Here is a 5,645-nt window from a genome sequence, read left to right as displayed (position 1 = left end):
TCACGCTGTGGTTGATGCTCCTATAAATACATCTTTGTCCATCTTTTAGATCATCCCTTTAGGTAAGAAGATATTGCTCTCCATACCATCTTTATAACGACTCGGGTTCATTGTGTGACCTTCCATGGCCCATGCTTCTTACAGACAAAGAGATTCCCATGTGGCTTGTGTCCAGGAAGTCTCCCAATGACCTTTGGAACTCCTCCCACTGACCCATCCACATACCTAGCATTTAACCCAATAACTGCCAGACACTCTGGCACACTGATACCTGCTCTCTAGTTAGGGCTACACATACGTTCCAAAATAGTGCCTATTGTTGGGTAAATTCCTTTAACAATTCTGTCTAAAAAGTCTTAATTTTGCTCCAGGAGGGATCCAGTGTGATTATTTTATTGTTGTGTACTTTTTAGTGTTTCTGTCAACACTGCTAACATTGGATGTTCTTGCTTTGACAACATATGGAGATGCAGCCTTTTTCTTTCTTATGCTTTATTCTTAGAATTAGATGATACTGGGGGAGGAGGATGAATGTGATGGGAGTTAGTTAGATATAACAATATTGTAATAGTGTGTGAATTCAGGGCTTTTGAAATAAGAGATGATAAGAAATGGTGGGTTGGAGAACAGGAGGGAAAGCCTGCATTTCAAACTAATTGGAGAATGTGATTTATGACTGTTAATTAGAGGAGGGAATTGTGTTTGATAGTATGTGTTAAGGGGAGGGGAATCCAGATTTTGGCTTCGACTATGTACATGCTGATGCTATGCCACTTGAATAAAGATTCTTTAAGTTAAACAATGCTTCAAAGTTCTTTGAAGAGTTTCATCTGTCGGAACCATGACAGTTTCTATTCTATTCTATGTCAATCCTAATTGCTGTTAGCCAGTTCTGCATTCCTGTGGTTTAGACTTGATACTTTGTAACCAGTGTGTTGTTTATTTAGCCTCAGGCTGCCGCTGAGTCAGACTAGTTTGTATTGGGTTCTTCCTGTATTTGCCAAGAGAGGTATCCTGCTCTCATCAATTCCCCCATTTTGGTCTATCACTGGTGTTTCAGTGATCAGCCCAACTGGTTCATATACTCAGTAGTGGTGGTCAATTTGGCACATCATGAGAGAAGTTTTCTTGCTCTGTTCTTTGCCTCTGATGGGAGTAGTGCAGATCTTTAGGCATCTCAATCCTAAAGGAATTAATTGGCATAGGCAACAAAGGAGGACTCCACCTACTTTTACTGTGATTATGCTAGTGATGAGAAGTCAACCAGTGAAAGTCTGGTAACCATGAGAAGAGCCAGGAAAGGTCCCAGGATGATTGGTTATGTCCAACATTCTATGCTAGTTCTTTTAAATGTTTGTTATCTTGTTCAATTAGTCCAGATAGGTTGAAACAGCAAAGCCCAAAGAATTCTTCACAGCCATGATTGTGCCTTAACAATAAGTAGTCAATGGCTGCTCTATTCTCGAGGGTTGCTTCTCTGACTTGCCTTAATTCCTTGTTTAAGGCCTCTAGGGCATGGGAGGTGGTATTTAGGCTTTTAGCTAGGGTACATGCCAGGCTGTTTATGTTCCTTGAATTTCATGCTGCAAGCCCTGGCACTCCCACTAGAGAGACAGCCAATGGAACATATTCAGCTTTGGTGAGGAGGGGGGCCTTTGAGTCACAGTCAGGAGGCAATGTGTGGAAGCTCCTCTTTTGCCGCCTTTGCAAGAAGGGCATCAACATGGTTAATTGCTCTAACGTGCAAGGGCCCCTTGTGGAGTTTGCTGGCAGGTAGGAATAAGCTTTTAAGCCACACAGCAAAAACCATCCTGTAGGAAATTTTATATGGCTGTATGAAAAGGTGATGGCCCTCGTGTTGTTGCAGGCCAGTTCAGTGTTAGTGAGGTTGTAGCAATTTGATATCTTAGGCATGTGGCATCCGGTTAGTGTGAAGCAGGTAGCTGCTTGGGTTACAGCTGCAACCTGCAATATATATATGCTGTTGTCTTTTATGTCTGCACTGGTACCCCAATCAAAAATATTGGAATATGAGGCTGTGAGTGGAAACTCTCTTAACTTGGTGTCATTAGTGATGGCTCGTGGTGCTATTGCTACTCCCATCAGGCATGTGGTCAAGATGTCTTTTACTGATCTACCCCCAGCAAGGCAAAAATATGTGATGTTCAGCACCTCCTTCACTAAATATTCCCATACATTTCTCTTTTCTGGAAATAATTTTGGTTCTATGAACCCAGAGGTACATTTCAATTACAAAAATACAATACAAATAATATACAGGAATTTAACAAAGATGAACTTAATTCCCTCCCCCATTTGTTTAATATGGGTCCAATGGATCCAGGCATTCCTTTCAGCTACCTTGATTGCTGTCTGGGTGGTTAGCAGAACTTGAAAGGGCCCATCCTTTTTTTCTCTTTAAGCTGCTTCAGGCGTGTCATGTGTCACAATGTTGCAATCCTAGACTGAAAGGTTCTGGCAATTGCGAAAAGCTTTAGCTTTAAATTAAGCCTCTGTACTTTCAAAGAAAACTTTCTAAAAGCTATAGACAGACTCAGTTAAAGGGGGTAAAACTAATTTCATTTGTTTAAAGGGATTAAACTTTTCCTGATGTCTTTTTTTCCCTTCCCCCATCCAAACCACATTCTTTTATAGCCTCTCCTATCTTCCCCCCCTTTTACTTCAGTTCACCTCCAGCTCCAAGCTGCTTCCGGAAGCGCCAATCAGCTGGAGCCCTGCTGGCTCCTGGGGCTTCTGCTGAGCCCAGACAGTCCTGCAGCTGCAGCTGCAGCTGCCTCTCCCTCAGGCTTGGCTCACTTGGGCTCATTCCCCTCCCCTGCTACACTTGGCTAGCAGTCACGTACCACCTGCCATGTGGCAAAGTACCACAGGTGGTACGTGTACTACCGGTTGAAAAGCCCTGGTCTAAGAGAGGCTGAGATTTGAACTCCATTTGAGCCTGGATTTTTAATCTGCATAGTTCAGCCCAGCAATACCAATAGGGTAGCTGGGCTGGTTCTCTATTCTGGATCTATTCTGGATCTAAGTGCTTTCTGTGTTTTGAATTTGAATGTGTCACTTTCTGGCCAAATCTGTTTTCCGCACTCATCTTTAAGCAAAGCCCATTTTTCATATAATTCCTTTAACAGGTTCTTTTTCATACCTGCCTGGATGGATAGCTGATTCCCATCCCAGGCTTCAAGCAAGCTTTTCACTGGGGAGCCTATCTCGATCCTTGAGCTAGAACCCCCCCCCATGATTCCCTTATCCCTGATGCAGGGGTTCACTTTGGTTCTATCGGGTCCAGCACACTGAAGCCTCCTAGTGAGACTTCCACCTACCACCATCGTTTTGGGTCAAAAAGGGACCCATGGAGGACTCTGGATCCCTCACAGAGTAGGGACGCTCCTTTAGGGATCCACCACCATAGTTTCAGACCAAAAGGGGGTCTGTCGAGGACACTTCTGCTCCCCTGTAGAAAGTACAGGATGCTGTCTTACCAGCTTTACCTTCACTTTTCACCACCACTCTTTGTGGACTTCAAATGTCTGGGAAGACCTCTGCTTGCTTTGCAGAGGTAAGGGACATTCCTAGCCCGGGGCTTAATTTCCTAACTTGGGGCTTTTGCTTATAAATTACTGGTGTAAGGGGTCCTGGTCCACCAATGTAAAAAAGTTTCTGAAAGGGGTCCGGTCTACCAATGTAAAAAAATTTATGACACTTTTACTGCCTACTCTACTCTCCCTTTCTCAGAAGGTCTCACGCTCCGATGTCCTCCCCTTGCTTTCCCAGGCCCTGCCGGTCACAGCTCCAGGGGAGCTAGCAGCAGGCCAGGGTGCAGCTGGAGGGCAATACAGAGGGAATGAGATTCAGCTGATTTTCAGAGGAGCCCCCCCCCCACATACATCCACACATCTTCCTTTTGTTCTTCAGACCCTTTGAATCTAGGAATTTAAATTTGGTGGCACTTACCCTCTTTCCAGTTAGCTGTTTGAGCGCGAGACTCAAAAACTCCCTTTAATACCCTTTGCCGGCCGGGCAGGGTCTGTGAGACTTCCCCGCGGAACAAGCTGTCCGCTGCTGGCTGGGTGATGGCTCTTCTGGGCCCGGTCCAGTGGCTGCATGAGCTGGAAGTCCTTCATGGTCGCCAGGTAATTGTTGGGAGGAATTCCCCCATTCAGGCTCTTCCAGCTGGGATTCTCACAAGCAGTGCAGAGGAGAACAAATAGAATGTGAAGCCAGCTACTGGAAAGAGAGGTTTAATCATGGAGATTAAAGTTGAGTGACAATTCAGCATGAATCCCCAGCTAGCTAGACAGAATGGTCCTGAAATGTGAGTTCTTATACCCTTTCATGGTTTCCAAAATTGTCATTTCTGATTTGTGAGTTTAAAATTTGTCTTTTCTGATTTGTTGGTCAGTGTCTATTGTTGTGTTAATTTCTTTATCAATTTTGTCTAAAAAGTGTTAATTTTTGCTCCAGGAAGGATCCAGTGTGATTATTTTATTGTTGTGTACTTCTTAGTGTTTCTATTCTAATCCTGTCAATCCTAATTGCTGTTAGCTGGTTCTGCATTTCTGTGGTTTAGACTTGATACTTTGTAGCCAGTGTGTGTTAAGTGTTTATTTAGCCTCAGGCTGCCGCTGAGTCAGACTAGTTTGTATTGGGTTCTTCCTGTATTTGCCAAGATATTTTCTCTTTGGAGTAAAAAGGGGATGACCTTCTCTCATCAATGCCCTTGCTAATGAAATATCTGCCACAGTGTCTAGGAATTATTTACCCTCTCAACTAAGAAAGCTACATAATTTTCTATCATCAGAGTTATCATACATGTCCTTGGAATATCTTAGATGTTCTTGAGTTGATTCTCTTTGAAAGTTTCAGAAATTATAGCTAAAGCAGGCAGCATGTTGTACAAGTGCATTGTTGTAACTGCATTAATGTCATGGATATCACAGTCAATTTATATTTTAAGTAAGAAGAAATCAGGGTAATATTAGCAAGGCTCAGATCTTCACCCTGAGGAATTAGATGAAGCATCTATGTTAGAAGACTAGGTTCTTTCAATGAGTGAAAGCATAATCACTCTAGCTTCCAGTTGGGTCTAAATTTCAGTTACATGAAAATAGCTTTGATCTCATTACTGTAGCTGTATGAAACCAACATCTCAGTGTTTCTTTCATCTGTCATTTGACTCCTAACACAATAAGGATGGATTTCAAGGTGCCCATTAAAACTGTAATTGGAAATACTTCATTAAACAAGCAAGAATGTCACAGACAGTTAACAACAAGCCATGCTATGCTGTTCAGTTTCATTTCCTATTCTTCCTCTGACCTATTTTGCAGGAAGAATGACAAAGTCATATTAAATCTGATGTAAATATTTGCAAAGCTAGTTTGCAATTGGTGAGCAGAAAAAACCATTTCTCTTTTCTTTTTCCAACAAAATTGGATGTTGCTTCAGATCTGTAGATGAACATTATATTTTTAAAAAATCATTTGCTTTATTTTAGATCAACAGTGATTAAAAACATAAGAAATGAAGTAGAGTGAAACAATGGGGATCAGTTTCTCAAGGCCAGAACAAAGTGATAAGCTATAAGCAGCCATTTATATGCAGCTGATCTTTCTTCCCTTGTGTTC

This window comes from Crotalus tigris, unplaced genomic scaffold (assembly GCF_016545835.1).
Source record: "Crotalus tigris isolate CLP2741 ecotype Arizona unplaced genomic scaffold, ASM1654583v1 scf7180000017836.1595184, whole genome shotgun sequence".
In the NCBI taxonomy this organism is placed as follows: Eukaryota; Metazoa; Chordata; class Lepidosauria; order Squamata; family Viperidae; genus Crotalus; species Crotalus tigris.
Note: the sequence above shows the minus strand (reverse complement) of the source record.